Source organism: Magnolia sinica, chromosome 7 (genome assembly GCF_029962835.1).
Source record: "Magnolia sinica isolate HGM2019 chromosome 7, MsV1, whole genome shotgun sequence".
Taxonomy (NCBI): Eukaryota; Viridiplantae; Streptophyta; class Magnoliopsida; order Magnoliales; family Magnoliaceae; genus Magnolia; species Magnolia sinica.
Window position 1 is genome coordinate 91834307 of NC_080579.1, and position 22452 is coordinate 91856758.

Here is a 22452-nt window from a genome sequence, read left to right on the forward strand (position 1 = left end):
TGGATTATCAGGTAGACTCGATGAATGTTTAAGGTTTGTAAACGGGTCCGAGATAATCGGATCCAACCCAATTTTGTAATCGGATCTGATATCCGAAGTGATATCCAATGCAAGTAATATATCAGATGGTGAGAGGGTCTCATCTATTGATATAATAGATTATAATGGCCAGGGCCAAATCTGTCCGACAATCTAATATATTTATTTGTTAGGGCAATCATAAATAGCTTGTGGATCTAAATCATCATTTTTATTAGGTCATCCTATCCATGTCATCCATCCACCAGATTGTTATAGAAAAAAGAAAACCGTCCAAGAGGATCGATTTAATCGTTGAAAATCGGGCGGGTTCAACTTGATCGACCCCACATTGGGTTGGGCTAGGGTAGGATGGATCGAGTTTGGTCTCGAGCTTGGTCTATATAAACACCAACTCAATAAAAGTGATGGGGTTTTCCTCCTCAGTTCAAAGGAGAGACAGTGCAGCGGGTTGAAAACTCGGAGTATTTCACCGCGCTGCTCGACCGGTCGTGGGTGGTGCTCGATCGGTCGAGTGGGGCTCGACTCAAAGTCTAACGACTATCTGATGAATTTTCTCCGGGGTGCTCGACCAATCAAGGGAGGTGCTCGACCGGTCGAGTGGGCTGCTCGACTAGTCGAGGTTACGCAGATTTGAGTCCGGATCTTGTGCGGACTACGAAAATCTGAGGCGATTTCACAAGAGGTTTGAAAGGGAGTTGCCTAAACTATAAATAGGGGTCCCTAGGGCTTTTCTAGGGTATGCAAGAGGTAATATAAGAGAATTTCCTAAAGCTTTGCAAGAGTTTGCTAAAGGATTTAGGGTTATTAAAAGTGAGAGAGAGAGAGAGAGGAAGCTTGTGGAAGGGAGGTTATGCTCGTGGAGGTGATCTACTGTGCAATCAACATCTCAATGCTTCTACGTCCTCGTGATCGGTGAGATCTCTCCATTTTTCTTATTATTTATCCACTCCTGCGTAAGTGAAGAAAGTTGTAACATTCTACTTCATAGTAGATTTTTGATCTAAACGAGGTCCCGTGGTTTTTACCTCTTTGAGGGTTTTTCTCATAAAAATCTCTGGTGTCATGTGGTTTGTGCTTTGATTTATTTCATTGCTTTATTATCTTATAATTCTGGTTTGTTTTGGGAGGCTAGATCCTAAGGTTTTGTGCAAGGCTCCCAACAAAGTAGTATCAAAGCTAAGTTCATTGAACAGAGTGGGATCGATTTTGAATTATGGAAGGTGGCTCATCAAGGATGATCAACCTCAATGGTTCTAACTGGACCAAATGGAAAGCTAAAATAGAGGACTTGCTTTAGTGCAAGGACCTATATTCTCCAATTTTAGGCATATCAGCAAAATCCAAGGATATGTCTGATGATTATTGGAGGAAGTTGGACCGGAAGGCAATGGGGTTTATTAGACAATGGCTGGATGATTTTGTGTTCCACCATGTGTCTACGGAGACCTCAGCCGCTAGCCTATAGCTGAAATTGGAAGGGTTGTATGAGAGGAAGATAGCCGGTAATAAAATCTTCTTGATAAGACGACTTATGTATCTCAAGTTCAAAGATGGTGGTTCTTTGACTGAGTACATGAATGAGGTCAGTAATATAGTGAACCAACTCTCCGCTATGAAGATGGTCGTAGATGATTAATTGTAGGCTTTTCTATTACTTAGTTCATTATCTGACAGTTGGGAGACATTGGTGGTATCTCTGAGTAACTCTACGCTAAACGGAAAGGTATCCATGGAACAGGTAACCAGTTGTCTCTTCAATGAGGAGACAAGGAGGAAGTCTCAGGGGTCTACTCAGCAAGAGGCCCTTGTGACATAGGAACGGGGGAGAGGAAAGAACAGGAAGGGTGGGAAGGCCCAAGATAAATCAAGAGGCAAGTCGAATACCAGGAAGAATGTTAAATGCTAGAATTGTGGCAAAAAAGACCACTATAAGCATGAATGTCGTAAAAATAAGAACGACAAGAAAGGAAAAAGAAAGGAGAAGGAAGATGAATCAGATTCCACTGCGATCGCTTCAAATGACGATGTTATAATTATTCTTTCAACAGATTATGATGTTTGTCTTACAACTACAAGTCAGGACACCGACTGAGAGATAGACTCGGGAGCATCATTTCATACGACTCCATGCAGGGATATCTTCATAAGCTACAAGTCAGGTGACTATGGGACCGTAAAGGTGGAAAATTTTGGCGTATCGAAGATCGTAGGAATCGGTAATATGAAGACTGATGTGGGCTGCACATTGGTTCTCAGGGATGTGACGCACATTCCAGACCTTCGCCTCAACTTGATGTGACGGGAAGGTTGAATGATGATGGCTATAAAAGTCGGTTTGCTGGTGGGTGCTGAAAGCTCATCAAGGGTTCGTTGATCGCAGTCAGAGGAAAGAAGTGTTGCACCCTTTATAAGGTAAGTGTCAGTGTGTGTAAGGGTGGGTTGAATGCAGCAAAAGATTCAGCTATTAACATGTGGCACAGGCGTCTAGGTTACATGAGTGAAAAAGGGCTTCAGCTAATAGCGAGGAAGCAGCTCTTTCCAGATGTCGCAGGTATACCTCTTAAAACCTGTATTTATTGTTTATCAGGGAAACAACATAGAGTTTTATTTGTTAAATCTACTTCTCATGTTAATAATGTGCATGCATTAGATTTAGTTTATTCTGATGCTTGTACTCCTATGAGGACAAAAACCTTGGGTGGAGCATTGTATTTTTATACTTTTATAGATGATGCATTTAGGAGGGTTTAAGTTTATGCTATGAAATACAAGGATGAGGTCTTTGGTGTGTTTAAATTGTTTCATGTTATGGTCGAGAGAGAGGGACAGGTAGATCATTAAAGTGCATCCGCACTGACAATGGTGGTGAATACATCAATGACTTTCATGAGTATTGCAAGTCCCTGCGTATACGGCATGAACAAACGGTTCCCAAGACCCCCAACATAATGGTGTAGCTGAGCGAATGAATCGCACCATTATACAGAGAATCAGTGCATGTTATCCCATGCGAAGTTGCCCAAGACGTTCTGGGGAGAAGCATTCCACACAAAAGTGCATTTGATAAACTGGTCTCTATCAGCCCCGTTGAATGGAGAAGTGCCTGTGAAGGTGTGGACTGGACAAGATCCATCGTACAGTCATCTCAGGGTGTTTGGATGTAGGGCATCCGTTCATGTACCAAAGGACGAGAGGTTCAAACTCGATATGAAGATCAGACACTGTGTGTTCTTGGGATACGGTGATGAAAGTTTGGTTATAGATTATGAGATCCAATCGAGAAGAAGCTCGTCAGGAGCAGAGATGTGATTTTCTTTAAAGATAAGTGTATAGAAGACATTAGTAAGCCAGAAAAGAACCAGCCTAGTTCAGGTGAGCTAGAAGACATGGATCTGATTATTCCTCTCGTGGTACCTGATGACGGGGGAGTACAGCAAGGTGTAGAGGACGAGGGAGTTCCTTTAGAAGATGGACCGGGGGAGCAGCTCTGACTTGATCTACCTGTTAAGCCATAGGTGAGGAGGTCATCTAGGAACAGACAGCCGTCCAAGAGGTACTTGACGTATGAGTACATTATGCTCACTAATGGTAGAGAGCTAGAAGATTATTCTAATGCCCTAGCCGATGAGTATAAGGGGGAGTGGTTGAAAGTTATGCAAGATGAGATGAAATCTTTTCATAAGAATCACACCTATGATATGGTGAAACTGCCTAAGGGCAAGAAAGCTCTGAGCAACAAGTGGGTGTTTAGAAAGAAGGTTGAGTAGAAGAATTCACAGACGAGGTTCAAGGCCAGACTTGTGGTGAAAGGGTTTGGTCAGAGGAAATGTATAGACTTCGAGAAGATATTGAAGATAACATTCATACGGGTATTGCTTAGGTTGTTGGCTAGCATGGATCTGGAGATAGAGCAATTAAATGTTAAAACTTTTTTTCTCCATAGTGACCTGGAAGAAGAGATCTACATGCACCAACCACAGGGGTTCGAAGTCAAAGGAAAGGATCATATGGTGTGTAGGCTGAGGAAGAGCTTGTACGGGCTGAAACAAGTTCTACGGTAATGGTACAAGAAGTTTGACTCGTTTATGTTAAAGCATGGGTATGACAGAATAGAGTCGGACCACTGTGTGTTCACACGCAAGTTCTCAAATAGTAATTTCTTAGTTCTGCTGTTATACGTTGATGACATACTCATCATGGGAAAAGACATCAAGAAGATCGACAGGCTGAAATAGGAGTTGGGCAAGTCGTTTGTGATGAAAGACATGGGCCCAGCTAAACAGATCTTAGGAATGGAGATAACCCATGACAGAAGCAGTAGGAAACTTTGGCTGTCACAAGAGCGGTATATTGAGAAAGTCCTGGAGCGGTTCAATATGAATGCAACGAAGCCGGTCAGTACTCCACTGGATGGTCACTTCAGATTGAGCGACAGGAAGTGTCCCAAGACGAAGGCAGAGGTGGATGAAATGTAGAATATCCCATACGCGTCGGTAGTAGGAAGTTTGATGTATGATATGGTGTGTACATACCCAAATATAGCATATGTTGTTAGTGTTGTCAGTCGATATCTTACCAATCTTGGCAAAAAGCATTGGGCAGCGGTGAAATGGATACTGCGATATCTAAGAGGCTCATCCAGGTTAAGCCTATGCTATGGTGACGAAAACCTGTGTTAGAGGGCTACACAAATGCAGATATGGCGGGTGACATAGACTCCAGGAAGTCTACATCGGGGTTCATGTTCACATTTGCAGGGGGAGCGGTCTCTTGGTAGAGCAAGCTACAGAAGGTCGTAGCGTTGTCGACAACAGAGGCCAAGTACATTGCAGTTACAGAAGCATGTAAAGACATGTTTTGGATGAAGAAGTTCCTACAGGAACTTGCCTGAAGCAGGAGCAGCACGCGGTCTATTCCGATAGTCAAAGTGTTATACACTTGAACAAGAATTTAAGTTAGCACTCCAAGTCGAAGTATATAGAGATTTGGTATCACTGGATCAGAGATACTTTGGAACAGAAGGTGTTACAACTTGAGAAGGTCCACACGGACGATAATGGGTCAGACATGATGATCAAGGCTTTGGTCAAGGGCAAATTTGAGGTTTGTAGAAACCGGACTGGCTTGAAGAATATGAATTTCTCCTGAGTCGGAAAGGGGGAAATTTGATGGAGTTTTCTTCCTCAGTTCAGAGGAGAAACAGTGCAGTGGGTTGAAAATTCAGAGTATTTCACCGCGCTGCTCGACCGATCAAGTAGGATGCTTGATCGGTTGTGGGTGGCGCTCGACCGGTCAAGTGGGGCTCGACTCAAAGTCTAAAGACCATCTGATGAATTTTCTCCGGGGTGCTCGACTAATCGAGGGAGGCGCTCGACCAGTCGAGGTTACGCAGAATTGAGTCCGAATCTTATGCGGACTGCTAAAATTTGAGGCGGTTTCGCAAGAGGTGCAAAAGGGATTTGCCTAAACTATAAATAGGGGTCCCTAGGGGTTTTTTAGGGTATGCAAGAGGTAATGCAAGAGGGTTTCCTAAAGCTTTGCAGGGGTTTATTAAAGGGTTTAGGGCTATCAAAGGTGTGTGTTGTTGAGGGTCAAATATTGCATATCAGACCCAGTTACTGCCTGGATTTACGAACATAGTACGGTTTAACAGCTTGATTTAATCATGTTTGTGATGCAGGGCGTATTCACGAGCTTGGACTGGAAAAGGGTACTAAAGGCATGGATTTAACAGTCTAAAGTCACCAAGGCAAGCGACGGACCCTATGAGACCAAGATCGACAGATTTGCATGCCAGGGACCCAAGGAAATCGAGGAATTGAAGCTTAAGTGGCCTGAAAAGTGTCCAGAATGCAAGATCATAGGGTTCCCACCATCCGATCAGTTCGAAACTCCATACGTGGCCTGAAGACCATAAATGAACCGTACACATAAAATTTCATCCATTGGATCGCTGTGGAATTGGCCCAACGGACATATCAGCCCATAAAACCATTGATTTTGGGCCCGCCTGCTATCTAGATGAGCTTAAAAATTGGTCTCAACGTGTTAAATGAGCTGACAATACGGATGGACGGAGCGGATTTCTCACGAACATCTCCTTAAGACCGCATGTGCATCACGTGTACACGGTACACAAGTGCACCCGCTGTGTACTGGACCGGGGTCTCCCAGTCAGCGACGGAGACCCGTCTCCCTCTCCTTCTCGATCACGCACGAACAGCGGACGGACAGCGTCCGTCCATTTTTCAACAGTGGGCCCCTCTCGCTCTCCAGATGGAAAATCTGGACCATTCATCATATTCCCAGGGTCCATGTTACCATGGCCTAGGTGGATGAATGTCAAAAGACACCGGATATCGATCTTCGAGCGTTAAAACGGACGACGGATGGCTGAATGAAAGCATCCATGGACCACACCGATTTGGACCCAAAAACAGCGATTCCCGACTGAAATTCCGAGGGGAAACCGGTGGACGGTGTGGATTTCCTTGATAAGCTAATTGTGGACCCCACCATCGTCACAGCGTGACGATACGCAGGCTCTGTTTCGCGACCGGACGCCGTCCGATTTTTACGACAGATTGTGCACTCGTGGGAGCGATCGGACGGACGATCTGAACCGTTCATCATGAAGGTCTGCCCGAAAGCTCCCAGAGGACGTTGTCCTTTTGGAAGGAAAGCAAAGAAGAAGAATAGTGGAAGACTCCGAATTGGCTGCTGTGCGTAAAGAACGCCTCCGCAGCCAAGTCGTCCGCGGACTCCAGCCTTCCGCACCGACCTCCTAGCTATATGAGGAAAAAGAAAATTGGAGAGAAGGATCCACGGCTGGAACAGGGGAAGAGGAGAGTGCAGCCGAGAGGAAGTTTTGGTTTTGTTTTTCTTGAGGGAAGCTGGGCGTGAAAGCAAAGGTGGACGTGGAGCTTGGCTTGGCTTGGCTGCAGATGAACAGAGCAAGAAGTTAGGAGTGAAGAGAGAGCGCTGGAGTAGTTTGGCAGGGAGGAAAAGGGAAGATCTGGAGGCTGAACGGGAGAGAGAGAGAGAGAGAGAGAGAGAGAGAGAGAGAGAGAGAAGAGAAGTTTGTTTCTTCTTCTTTACTTAAAATTCTTGCTATGTTTTCTTTCTTCTTTTTCCTTTGTTTATTTGTTTATTTTAGCCTATTCATGTGCGGCTAAACCCCTTAGCTAGGGATAAGGGGTGAAGCTTGTGGCGTGATGGGGTTGATCCTACGGCCTGGATGCATGTGATGAACTGACGTTGATTCTAGTGAGATTGAATGGAATGCTTTCAAGTTTTTAATGATTTATTGTGACTTAAATTGCAATATATTTGCGATGGCTTTGAGTATGTCCATTCCCTTATTGTGATTACGCGGTTAGGAAACTCTGTTGTTCACCATTGCCCCTTGGACATGGTTGGATGACGGTACTCTTCCTGACATTCATACATCACTCAGATTGGCTGTGAATTGGTTTGATTTTGTTATTTGCTTTGTCTCATGGGCATGGTTTTGTGATGGAATCCATTCTAATTCATATACCTTTCATCTTTTGAAAACCAGATCAAGTAAGTTCAGTTTAAATTCCATAATTCCTGATGCAGGCATAAGATCTCCCTGATCTCTACAAGTGGATCCTCTGAATCCCTAGTTTCCCTTCCTCTGAATTCCTTAAAGTTTTAGATAATTATTCCACAATTATTGTCACGCCCCAAACTCGGAAACCGGGCTCACAAAATTTCCGATCGCCGAATCCGGCACCGACAGCCTCCGTAGAACCCCATTCTCGGCTCCCAGCGCCCATTCGCCAGGTTCCGATCCTGGGATGCTACAAGGAGGATTTTCAACATCAGTTTGATTCGTAATAAGCATAACTAAAGGCATAACCCACAACAACAACCAAAAACTCCATCACATTTCCACTATAATCAAAAACTTTACAAGTACAATGAGCATAAGGGAAATACAATGATGATAAACCAAAAGCTCCAAAAAGATCAGCCACGCGTCCAAGCCTCAGCGCTGCTGCGATCCAACGTCACCTGCACGCAACGGTCGTGCATAAGCTTATAGAAAGCTTAGAGGGTGGTGGAAGTGTATGCTCAAGGTGGTAATGTAGCTATGCAGTATCAGAGTAATGCGGAACATGCTGATGAATGCTAAGAATACCATTAGCCGTACCAAGGCCATGCGGTGCAAAGAATGATGTCGGCCATACCAAGGCCATGCAATGCGAAATGCAAGTCAAGCATACAAATCCTCATCTAAGTCCACATGTCAATACGGCTCAAATCTGGAATATCACCGGGGTCTAGTACACTCCAAGCCAGATTGCCGCCCCATCGCGCGCAATAAGGTGAGTGGAAAAGACCTCACTATCCGCCTGCCAATATCGGGCTCGGCTCGTCAATAGCGGACCCATTCCTCGAGCTGGTCAGACTCAGCCTAGCATTGCCCCCTACTCTCGGGCGGGTAAGGCCGCACCCCCTTCCAACCGACCACGACACAGTGGAAAGCGCAACCGTCTGGTAATCGGCACCCAGCGCTCATGCACCCACTCGGTCTAGACGTTGGAGCAACCTCCTGGTACCATAAGGGTTTAGGGACTTTCACCTAGGGATATCTATCGCACCCCATGTAGAACAGTATTTCCGGTATCCAATCCTGCCAACCACGATACGTCTGTGGAGGCTACGGCCCTGATGTCGCTAAGGCGTACAGTAACCATATCACACAATGCGAATGCATGAATCACACTATCCAGTCATACAGCAATCCTGCGCGTATCGTGCGCTCATGTAGGGCAACACCCCCTGTACGGAAGCCCCTAAACAATTTGCCCAAAGGCATATGCGATGATCAGTCATTCCTCATATCAAGCATACGTATGATGCATATGGTCATGAATCATGGAACTAAACATGCTAAATATGATGGATGATAATCATAACAAAGATGAGCCTAGACGGCCTACATATAACACGCACGGGCCCAACAATGGGCCCTAGGGAAGGCATAATGCGGACATTTAACCAACATTATACTTGTAATGTGGACGTCAAACCAACATTGCTCCTAAGGTATAGCCCAACGTAAACAACAATACACAACCCATGTTGGGATCGTACATTGCAATGGACCTTAGGTACACCCCATTGGGCCTTAAATACGTCAAATGGGCCATATCATATGGGCCTTATATTCATCAAGTGGGCCACATCATTGGGCCGTACCTATATGCATTGCAATGGACCATGACCCGTGGGCCTTAGAATACATCAAATGGGCCTCCTCACATGGGCCTTATGTGTATCAAATGGGCCTCGCCAATTGGGCCCCATATGCACATCAAATGGGCCTCAACCCATAGGTCCTAATACATCTTAACGGGCCTTAACCCATGGGCCCCTAACACATCAAATGGGCCTCGACCCATGAGCCCATAACACATTAAATGGGCCTCGACCCATGGGCCTTGCATATACATCAAAGTGGGCCTCAATCATGGGCCACAAGTAATTGAGGTGGGCCTCCCACCAATATATGTTAAATATGATATAATATAATATATATATATATAATACATATGATATTATATATAATATAATATTATATATATATATATATATAAATATACACACACGCACACACCACACACGCACGCACACACACACGCATGCACCTACCCACACATGCACGCACTCCCACACAGTGGGCTCCACATATCACAGTGGGCTCCACGTCCACTGTCCAGCGGACGGTGAAACACATACATCATTGTGGACTCTATGTGGGGCCCACCATAATGTTTATATTCCATCCAAACCATTGATAAGGTCAAGCAGACCTAGAGGAAGGGCGACAAAAATTTTCACCCTGATCCAAAACTTCTGTGGACCCAAAAAGGGTTTCAAAGGTAAATGTTCAATCCCACTGTTTCACACGGTGTGGGCCACCTGAGTCTTGGATCAGGCTGATTTTTGGGGTGGGCCCACTTCAGAGAGTGGCCCACCCGATGAACGGGTTAGATGACATATAAACATCAACGTGGGGCCCACAGCTACAGCCGTGGCCACTGCCAGGCCGTCCGTCATCTGGATGCGGGCGCAGGTAGCGGCAGGCGCTGCCTGCTCTCCTGACACAACAGCAGCAACGCTGCTGTCCATGTTTTTTTTTTTTTTTTTTACTATTTCTGAGGTTTTTGCCAGTGGGGTCCACATCTAGATGATCTACTCCATCCAACGGCCTTTGATAGCTCCTGACAAGAAAAACAAGCCCAATATTGGGCCTGTTTCGGCATATAGAAACAACAGGGAATGATTCAATGGTAAACCCATTGTTTGCCGTGCCATGGCCCGCCTGAAAGTCGGATTGGTCCCAGCTTTCGGCTTAACGCCTAAAACAAACTTGGGAAAGGGATGGATGGTGTGGATTTAATACATACATCAAGGTGGGGCCTACACAAGTGGACCACCCCAAAGCCTTGGAAAAGCTGATATTTGTGTCTTTCCAGCAACGTCCAGCGTCCCTGGACGCTGGACTTTCCATGTTCTTTGGAGGTGGGCCTGCTTAGGTGGGCCACAAGTGATGGATGGCACGAGTACTACACATATAAGGTGGGCCCCACTTATAAATGGGCCGGATAAAATACCTACTTCATGGTGGAGTCCAACCCAATGGGCCACACAACTTCATCATCATAACAACAAAGAAAATAGAAATAAAAAAAAAGAAAAAAAAAAAGAAAAAGGGAGAGAGATAGAGAGTGAGGCCCGCGTGATGGAGGGACCCCGGCACTATGGGCCCTCCCTTGCACTAAATCATACATCAAGTGGGTCCCATTTCATGTGGCCCATTAAAATTAAATCCAACGGTGGAGATCCCATCTCCACTAAATTAAACGGTCTAGATGACCCTAAATATGCAAGAAAACAAACATCATGATGGGGTCCATGGAGAATGGCCCCATCATGGAATGATCATGGTGATCCAAGTGGGCCATCGGCCACATCTTAGGGTCCAAAGTGAGATCCAACCATTGATCGGTTGGCCTCACTTGGCCCATCTTAAAAATATCAAAATCTACCCTATCAAGGCACCCACCACTTGATCTTCTTGCTCCCTTGGCTTCCTTAGCTCCTTGTGCTCCTCTTTGATGGAGGAAGATGAAAAATGGATGGTTGAGATGAGAGATGAAGGGGTAGGAAATGGGCCACACTTGAAACTTGGGAGAAATGGGAGAGGGGCTCATACGTATGAAATTGCTTAAGGGAGAGTTGAAATGAGAGAGAGACTTGTAAGGGAGAGAGAGAGAGAGAGAATGATGGGTGATGGAGTGATGGATGGGAGAGAGGGATGGGTGTAAGAGCTCTTTTTGACTTTTTTGGCAAAATGTGTAAGAGGAGTTATGGTTGTGTAAGAGCTTTTTGACTTTGGGGGGTTGCTTGGGAAATGGTGAAAGTTGATGTGTACTTGACATGATGGGATTGATTGATTGATGTGACACCTTGTAAAGATTCTCTCGGGATTCACACGCGCGGCGTTTCCTCGCACCGAACGCTGGCCCACAACTCGCATCAGCGCGCGAGTCGCGGCATCGGAACCGCGGTGACGATGCGGTCGCTAAGGTATAAGTCCTGAGTTGAATCGACTCGGGTTGTCGGCACGAGAATCCAGGTCGCACGCAAATACCGGTTAAGGGTCGAAGGTTGCCGGAATTCGACCGGGAAGACCGCAGAAGCCTATGGAACGGTACGGTTTAGGATACGGGGCTTACAATTATTCCTTAAATTTACATTTGATTTTGATTACATCTTAGTCTAGTTCTATTTCTACTTGGTTTCAGATAACGTACAAGTATCAGTCCCTGTGGATTCGACCTCGGTCTTACCGAGTTTATTACTACATCACAACCCTATACTTGGGGAGTGAACAAGTTTTTAGCGCCGTTGCCAGGGACTGACGGTTACGATTCTCTGAAATTAATTGGTTTTAGGATTAGTTTAAGATTAGGATTTTACTAACCTTAGTTTTTTATTTATTTTTATTTGAGTTCAAAACTAACTTGTTTCCTATTTTATAGGATCTTGACATAAGTTTCTCAATTGGTAATTCCTTCCTAATCTCTCTACTTTTCCTATTTTTAGAATTAGGGTTTAAATTTTAGAAATTTTCTAATTCTAGTATCCTCCCTTCTGTAGGAAATAGTTTATTTTTAGAAATTAGGTTATTTCTTTCCCTTTTTAGAAATTAACTTTCTATTTTAGTAACTTTCTAATTTTAACTCTTTTAAAATCTAATTTGTTTCCTAATTTATTTTTAGAATTTTTGTTTAGAAACTAACCTTCCTATTTTGTAGGCCTGTAAGATAGAAATTTCTAATTCGGTAAGCTCCTTCCCTACTTTCTATTTTTCAAATTCTCTTTTAGTAATTTACTTTCTAGTTTAGGACTCTCCTAATTTATTTTAGAAATTTTCATTTTCTTTTAGGAATTCTTTCTTTTAGAAGCTAGTTCACTTCTATCTTTCTTTTAAAGGATTGTTCTTCTCTTTTTAAAAATCTAACTTATTTTATTTTATTTTGCAGGTTTTAACTCAGGACTCCAATTTAGTAATTTCTTTCCAACTCTCTCTTTCTTTCTAGATTTTCTTTTCCTTTCTTAGGATTAAGTTTTTAATTGAGGGCTGCAAGTGTTTTCATGCCCAAGTGGGCCCGTGACAACACTCGACGTCTCTTGACTGAAGGAGGATTGGTTGAGGGGTTGACTATCCATCGCAGGACTAGACACCACTCGAAATCCCCTGAGTTAAGTGAAGTTATGGCTGAAGACCAACCTCCTCTACTTCCACCCAGGGTGGAGGATACCCAAGATGAAAATGAGGTGCAACAGGCACCCCCGCCTCGTACTTTACGAGATTTTCTACAACCGGCGGGAGTGAGTACGCCCTCATGCATGATTTTTCCTGAAAACACAGGATAAATGGACATCAAGCCAGGAGTTATCCAACTCCATCCCAAATTCCATGGACTTGAATCAGAGAGTCCATATTTACATTTGAAAGAGTTCGATGAGATTATAGCTACATTATGTTTTCCTAATGTATCTGAGGATACAATTAGGCTGAAACTCTTTCCTTTTTCCTTAAAAGAGAAAGTTAAGACGTGGTTACATTCACTGCGTCCTAGATCCATTGGCACGTGGAACGACATGCAGAGGGAATTCATAAAAAAATTCTTCCCACATCATAAAACAATTACCCTCAGAAAAGCAATCATGAACTTTGCCCAAAAGGAAGATGAAACATTCTTCCAATGTTGGGAAAGGTTCAAAGATTTGGTCAGTTCATGCCCACAACACGGATTTGAAACGTGGCGCATTATAAATTTTTTCTATTATGGACTGACATCTTCCATGCGCCAAATGGTCGAGACAATGTGTAATGGAGAGTTCATCAATAAAGATGTTGACGAGGTATGTGATTACCTCGATAGTCTTGTTGAAAAAACACAATCATGGGACTATTACCCAATGGCGAACACCACGTCTAGGCCGACTCAATTAAAGGAGAAAGGTGGATTATATCTCTTAAAAGAAGAGGATGATTTTAAGTGTAAAGTGACTACGCTCATAAGGAAAGTTGAGGCCATGGAAGGAAAGAAGGATAAGGTCAATGAAATTGTTTGCGGCATCTGTGATTGCAACATTCACACAACTGAAAACTGTCCTACAATACCCGCCTTTCGAGGAGTGTTGAATGAACAAGCCAATGCCGTAAACAACTATCAAAGACCTTTTACTGGACCTAACTCCAATACATACAATCCTGGCTGGAAAAATCATCCAAACTTTAGTTGGAGGAATGGACAAACGGCGACTCCTCCGGTTTCTTCACTCAAAATCCAAATCAAGTGAAACCTCAAGAGGAACCGGTTCAAAATCCCATACAAGAGCTTGCTCAGGCAATGCGGGGAATCACAGATTTTATGCAGAAGATAGATTCTCGTATGACGGTTATAGAAAAGGGGATGCTTCCTGCACAACCTCTCCCCAATCCTAAACCGCAGTACGAGAATAATGATCCCAGCTCTTCAAATCAGATGGGGCATGCTAAATCCATCACCACTCTTAGGAGTGGGAAGATCATTGATAAAACTCTTCCGGTTAGGCCCGAAAAGCCTCAAGAACCGAAAGAGGACAACAATAATGAATCTAGTGAGGCCCCACAAAAAGTAGAACCGGATCTTCTAGAGAAGCCAGTTGCTCCAGTCCCCCAACGGTTGGTTTCACCAAAACCTCTCTCTAACTCTCAGGATATCCTAGAGGTGTTGAAACAGTGAAAGTCAACATTCCTCTACTTGATGTCATGAAACAGATACCTTCATATGCCAAATTCCTGAAAGACTTATGCACGACCAAAAGACGGAAAATTATTCAAAAGAAAATCTTCTTGACTGAGAAAGTGAGTGTCATCCTGAAGCAAGACGTGCCACAGAAATTCAAGGATCCCGGTAGCCCAACCATATCATGTGTAATCGGGAACCATCGAATTGATCACGCACTTCTTGACTTAGGAGCGAGTGTCAATCTGATTCCCTACTCGGTATACAAACAGTTAGGTTTGGGTGAATTAAAACCCACCCTAACCACATACAACTTGCTGATCGCTCTGTTCGTGTACCAAGAGGGATAATTGAGGATGTGTTAGTCCAGGTCGATAGATTTTACTACCCTGTAGACTTTATCATCCTGGACACCGAACCCATCAATAACATGAGCACTCAGATTCCCGTCATTCTTGGTCGCCCATTCCTTGCCACATCAAATGCAATTATTAATTGCAGGAATGGTATCATGACTATGTCTTTTGAAAATTTGACATTGGAGTCAAACATTTTTTTCAATAACGGCAGCAACTCAGAGGATGATGACGATTTCCACGACATTAACATGATTGACTCTTTCGTGGAAGATACGACACCGCTGACCTTATCCTCCGACCATCTGGAGACGTGTCTGGCCCACTCCCATGATTTTGATGATGACATGATTAGGGAGACGTGTGCCTTGCTTGATACTGCATCGGTACTTGAAGTTAACCGGTGGAGGCCACAATTTGAAGAATTGCCACAAACTGATGTAGTGCCTCTACCGTCTAACCTTAAGCCACCGAAGCTTGACCTAAAACATTTGCCCTCTGATTTGAAATATGCCTATTTAGGTCAAGATAAGACATACCCGGTGGTGATCTCTGCCCACCTAGAGAAAGAACAGGAGAGTATGCTCATATCTACTCTCATTGAGCATAAAGGAGCCCTGGGATGGACGATAGCGGACCTCAAGGGAATCGATCCCTCGATTTGTACTCACCGCATATATCTTGAGGATAATGCAAAAACTGCTCAGCAACTACAACGTAGACTAAATCCAAACATGAAGGAAGTGGTTAAGGCCGAGGTTCTTAAACTATTGGACGTGGGTATCATATACCATATATCTGATAGTCAATGGGTGAGTCCAACTCAAGTGGTCCCTAAGAAGTCCGGAATCACCATCGTAGCCAATGCCAATAATGAACTCGTGCCAACTAGAGTCACTACTGGTTGGAGAATGTGCATTGACTACAGGAAGTTGAATACCATCACGAGGAAAGACCACTTTCTTTTACCATTCATTGATCAGATCCTGGAAAGGTTAGCTGGTCATTCCTATTACAGTTTCCTTGACGGGTATTCGGGCTACAACCAGATAGAGATAACCCCTGAAGACCAGGAAAAGACCACATTTACATGTCCCTACGGCACCTTTGCCTATCGAAGGATGCCATTCGGACTATGTAATGCCCCTGCCACTTTTCAGCGATGTATGCTTAGTATTTTTTCTGACATGGTGGGGCAATATCTAGAGGTCTTCATGGACGACTTCTCTGTTTATGGTCCATCTTTCAGCAAATGCTTGGAAAGTCTTAAATGTGTGCTGAAAAGATGTGAAGAAAAGAACTTGGTACTTAATTGGGAGAAGTGTCATTTCATGGTTCAGAAGGGAATTGTCCTTGGGCATATCATCTTGTCCAAAGGAATCGAGGTAGATAAGGCAAAAATCGATCTTATCTCTAACCTACCTCCACCCAAGAACATCAGAGACGTGCGATCCTTCTTAGGACACGCAGGATTTTACAGGCGATTCATAAAGGACTTTAGTCTCCTCTCTCGTCCTTTATGTAATCTTCTTCAAAAGGATGCTCCGTACGAGTGGACTGAGCAATGCCAGGAAGCTTTTACCAAGCTTAAGGGCACGTTAACCACTGCACCTATCATGCAGCCACCCGACTGGAGCCTTCCTTTTGAGCTTATGTGCGACGCTTCTGATTATGCTCTTGGGGCGGTCCTAGGCCAGAGAAAAGATAAGAGGCCCTACGTCATTCATTACGCAAGTAGAACTTTAAATTCTGCCCAGGTGAACTACTCGACTACGGAAAAGGAACTCTTAGCTGTAGTGTTCGCCTTGGATAAATTTAGGTCCTCCTTGATCAGATCCAAGATCATTATCTACACAGATCATGCGGCACTTAAGTATCTTCTTTCGAAGAATGATTCTAAGCCCGGTTTGATACGATGGATCCTTATACTCCAAGAATTTGATTTGGAAATTAAAGATAAAAAGGGAGTAGAGAACGTAGTGGCTGATCACCTTTCTCGCCTTAATACCTCTGATTCCCTTGAGGTGACCCATATCAATGATATGTTCCCTGATGAACAACTGTTCAGAGTCTCCTATTCACCTTCGTTCGCTGATATTGCTAATTTTCTTATCACAGGTTCTATACTAACACATTGGACTGCGCAAGATAAGAAGAAATTTTTCACCGAGGTGCGCAACTTTTTCTGGGATGATCCTTATTTATTTAAATATTGCCCAGACCAAATTCTAAGGAGATGTGTACCAGACGATGAGCATCAGAGCGTCATCTCCTTCTGTCACTCAGAGGCCTGTGGTGGTCACTTTCTGCTAAAAAGACCACAGCCAAGATTCTGCAGTGTGGCTTTTACTGGCCCACTATGTTTAGGGACACTCATGAGTTTTGCAAAGCTTGTGAGCGTTGCCAGAAATTGGGAGCATTGTCCCGTTGAAATATGATGCCTTTGAATCCCATCCTTATCATTGAAGCATTTGATTGCTGGGGCATCGATATCATGGGACCATTCCCCCAATCATTTGGAAATCTGTATATTTTGCTCGCCGTGGATTATGTCACAAAATGGGTTGAAGTGATTCCGTGTCGAACTAATGACCATCGCACGGTCATTAAATTCCTAAAAGAAAACATCCTTTCTCGATTCGGAACGCCTCGAGCCATCATTAGTGATGGGGGCTCACACTTTTGTAATAGACCATTCGAGAGCTTAATGAAGAAATACGGTATCTCTCATAAGGTGAGCACCCCGTACCACCCACAGACAAGTGGGCAAGCCGAGATTTCTAATAGGGAAATTAAACACATTTTGGAGAAAACGGTTTACCCTGACCGTAAGGATTGGTCAATCCGATTGACCGATCCCTTATGGGCATACCGTACTGCCTTTAAAACCCCTATTGGAATGTCTCCCTTTAGACTTGTCTATGGGAAGGCTTGTCACTTGCCTGTGGAGCTGGAACATAAAGCGTACTGGGCGATCAAAAATCTTAATTTCAATCTGGACAACGCTGGCTCACTACGCAAACTTCAATTGAATGAATTGGAGGAAATCCGGAATGATGCGTACGATAATTCGAGAATTTACAAGGACAAGATGAAAGCATTTCATGAGCAACACATTTTGCGAAAATCATTCACGCCTGGTCAGAAGGTCCTTTTGTACAATTCTCGATTACATCTCTTTCTGGGTAAGCTTCGATCCCGTTGGACTGGCCCTTACATTGTTGTTACTGTTTTTCCTCATCGGGCCGTTGAAATTAGAGACCCCACCAATGGCAAGGAGTTTAAAGTCAATGGACATCGATTGAAACCATTTGTCGAGAAATTTGATTCAGAGGACATGTCCATGACCTTGACTGCTCCTGTTTACCAGGATTGATCTCCTAGTCTGATGGAGGTATAGGTAGGTTTATCGCTTTCCTAGGACTAGGGTAGTTGTTTTATTTGTCTGGCTGAAGACGGTAAACTTAGCGCTCCTGGGAGGCAACCCAGTTCTTCATTTCATGTCATTTTTATCATTAGTCAGTTCAATGTTTGTGGGTAACATTACTGCAAACCCTCACGAGACTACAACTCGTCCACTAGGGATAACCTAGGGGTTTAAAGGCTTGTTGCATATGCTAAATGTAATCGAGAGTACCTGCGAAAATGATGTCGGTAGGATTTCATTTTTGTTATTTTTTCATTTTATTTGGTTTCTCTCTTGTGCTGACCCGCTCTTACGTAGATATCTTTGGACAGCCTCTTGATTTTTTTTCGTCCAGGTACTATCTTTTCATCACTCCTCCTATATTTCCGTTGTCTCATGTGCATTGCATGTTTATTTCTTTTACATTGAGGACAATGTAGATTTTTGGTTGGGGGTGGGAGATTAGGTTTCTTAATCAGTGTTTTCGTAGTCTTGAGCGAAAATTGTGAAAATTTTAAATTTTTCTGGAAGTTCATATGAATTCAAAGTGATTTTGATGGCCATCTGGGACATTGGGAATTGCAAAATACATGATGTTGGTAATTTACGACTCTTGGATTCGGTTATCTATTAAATTTCACAGCTAAGTTTGAATTGTTAATCCATTATTAGAATTTGTAAATATTGATTGAGTAATGAATTCGCAAGACACATCTCGCTTGCATGTTAAGGTTTCAGTCTGATATTGAAGGATTAACATGGTACTCACTAAGCATGAAAAGAACCGGCCTGAGAAAATTGAAAGGATTGGGCGAACAGTCTTTACCATAGGTTTGCTCCCTATAGGTGAGGATTCGATTCCCCATGGATGATATTTGAGAAAGAGTTGGGTGTACAGTCTTTACCATAGGTTTGCTCCCTATAAGTGAGGATTTGATCCCTCTTCTTGGTGTTACTTCTAATGGAAAAAAAAAGTCAAAAATTAAAAGAATAAAACTATAAGGTGTGAGGCAAGTTCTAGTTATCGTAAGTTCTCTTATTGGTTACCAAAGATATCCTTAAATAGAAAGGTGAATCTTAATGTTGATAAGACGAGATTGGACTATACATCCATGGAATTCAATGTTTAGAATTGTTCTAATTGATCGACTAATATTTTGAACTTGATTATGAAATTTATTGTGTGTTTGAGCCTAGGAGAGAATAATGCCTAACATTCATGAATCGTAAGAATTTTCACATCTCAATTATTTGTTCACAAGTCACTTGGGTTTATAGGAATTGCCCTTTATTTCTGAAATTAATTTTCGCATACCTTGCTCGGGACTAGCAAGATGTTGGTTGGGGGTTGTGTTGAGGGTCAAATATTGCATATCGGACCCTAGTTATTGCCTGAATTTACGAACATGATATTGTTTAACAGTTCAATTTAATCGTGTTTGTGATGCAAGGTGTATTTACAAGCTTGGACTGAAAAAGGGTGCTAAATGCATGGATTTAACAGTCTGAAGTCACCAAGGCAAGCGACGGACCCTATGAGACCAAGATCGACAGATTTGCACGTCAGGGACCCAAGGAAATCGAGGAATTGAAGCTCAAGTGGCCTGAAAAGTGTCCAGAATGCAAGATCATAGGGTTCCCACCATCTGATCAGTTCGAAACTCTATACGTGGCCTGAAGACCATAAATGAACCGTACACATAAAATTTCATCCATTGGATCGCTGTGGAATTGGCCCAACGGACATATCAGCTCATAAAACCATTGATTTTGGGCCCGCCTGCTATCTAGATGAGCTTGAAAATTGGTCTCAACGCGTTAAATGAGCTGACAATATGGATGGACGGAGCGAATTTCTCATGAACATCTCCGTAAGATCGCATGTGCATCACGTGTACACGGTACACAAGTGCACCCGCTGTGTACTGGACCGGGGTCTCCCAGTTAGCGACGGAGACCCGTCTCCCTCTCCTTCTCGATCACGCACGAACAGCGGACGGACAGCGTCCGTCCGTTTTTCAACAGTGGGGCCCTCTCGCTCTCCAGATGGAAAATCTGGACCATTCATCATATTCCCAGGATCCATGTTACCATGGCCTAGGTGGATGAATGTCAAAAGACACCGGATATCGATTTTCGAGCGTTAAAATAGACGACGGACGGCTTAATGAAAGCATCCATGGACCACACCGATTTGGACCCAAAAACAGTGATTCCCGACTGAAATTCCGAGGGGAAACCAGTGGACGGTGTGGATTTCCTTGATAAGCTGATTGTGGACCCCACCATCGTCATAGCGTGACGATACGCAGGCTCTATTTCACGACCGGACGCCGTCCGATTTTTGCGGCAGATTGTGCACTCGTGGGGGCGATCGGACGGACGATCTGAACCGTTCATCATGAAGGTCTGCCCGAAAGCTCCCAGAGGACATTGTCCTTTTAGAAGGAAAGCAAAGAAGAAGAATAGTGGAAGACTCCGAATTGGCTGCTGTGCGTAAAGAACGCCTCAACAGCCAAGTCGTCCGCGGACTCCAGCCTTCCGCACCGACCTCCTAGCTATATGAGGAAAAAGAAAAAGGGAGAGAAGGATCCACGGCTGGAACAGGGGAAGAGGAGAGTGCAGCCGAGAGGAAGTTTTGGTTTTATTTTTCTTGAGGGAAGCTGGGCGTGAAAGCAAAGGTGGACGTGGAGCTTGGCTTGGCTTGGCTGCAGATGAACAGAGCAAGAAGTTAGGAGTGAAGAGAGAGCGCTGGAGCAGTTTGGCAGGGAGGAAAAGGGAAGATCTGGAGGCTGAACGGGAGAGAGAGAGAGAGAGAGAGAAAGAGAAGAGAAGTTTGTTTCTTCTTCTTTACTTAAAATTCTTGCTATGTTTTCTTTCTTCTTTTTCCTTTGTTTATTTGTTTATTTTAGCCTATTCATGTGCGGCTAAACCCCTTAGCTAGGAATAAGGGGTGAAGCTTGTGGCGTGATGGGGTTGATCCTACGGCCTGAATGCATGTGATGAACTGACGTTGATTCTAGTGAGATTGAATGGAATGCTTTCAAGTTTTTAATGATTTATTGTGAATTAAATTGCAATATATTTGCGATGGCTTTAAGTATGTCCATTCCCTTATTGTGACTACGCGGTTAGGAAACTCTGTTGTTCACCATTGCCCCTTGGACATGGTTGGATGACGGTACTCTTCCTGACGTTCATACATCACTCAGATTGACTGTGAATTGGTTTGATTTTGTTGTTTGCTTTGTCTCATGGGCATGGTTTTGTGATGGAATCCATTCTAATTCATATACCTTTCATCTTTTGAAAACCAGATCAAGTAAGTTCAGTTTAAATTCCATAATTCCTGATGCGGGCATAAGATCTCCCTGATCTCTACAAGTGGATCCTCTGAATCCCTAGTTTCCTTTCCTCTGAATTCCTTAAAGTTTTAGATAATTATTCCACAATTATTCCTTAAATTTACATTTGATTTTGATTACATCTTAGTCTAGTTCTATTTCTACTTGGTTTCAGATAACGTACAGGTATCAGTCCCTGTGGATTCGACCTCGGTCTTACCGAGTTTATTACTACATCACAACCCTATACTTGGGGAGTGAACATGTGTGTGTGTGTGTGAGAGAGAGAGAGAGAGAAAGAGAGAAAGAGATAGAGGAAGCTTGTAGAAGGGAGGTTATGCTCGTGGAGGTGATCTACTATGCAATCAACATCTCAACGCTTTTACGTCCTCGTGATCGGTGAGATCTCTCCGTTTTTCTTTTATTCTCTTATTGTTTATTCACTCCTGCGTGAGTGAATAAGGTTGTAACGTTCTACTTCATAGTGGATTGTTGATCAGGACGAGGTCCCGTGGTTTTTACCTCTTTGAGAATTTTCCACGTAAAAATCTCTTGTGTCGTGTGGTTTGTACTTTGATTTATTTCATTACTTTATTGTCTCATAATTCTAGTTTGTTTTGGGAGGCCAGATCCTAAGGTTTTGTGCAAAGTCCCTAACAAAAAGTTGGGTTGAGCTGGGTTAAGGTCACCCATTCGATATATAAGTTATAAATTATAACCGAGTGTGGATGTCTATGTTGAAGGCCGCGGAAATTCTACTACCATTAGGTCTTGTTGTTTTCTACGCCATTTCGGATTACTCAAGCTAGCAAGAGATGCTAGATTTTTCTCTCTTAAATAGGTTGCATGACACGACTATTAAAGGAGCAGTCTTATATTTTAGATTGTTTGTTTAGAAAAAATAATGTTATTTATGATAAATAACTATAATTAATTAATTAATTAAATTATAAGCTTTTATATAT

General features: G+C 43.4%; 1 non-coding gene across 1 annotated transcript; it reads right to left on the reverse strand.

Annotated features, from left to right (window-relative positions):
* Positions 1-13296: 13296 nt before the first annotated feature.
* Positions 13297-13403, reverse strand: LOC131252217 (small nucleolar RNA R71). Its single transcript, XR_009174249.1, has one exon. It is a non-coding gene; the product is annotated as a small nucleolar RNA R71 (small nucleolar RNA).
* Between the last annotated feature and the right edge of the window lie 9049 nt (positions 13404-22452).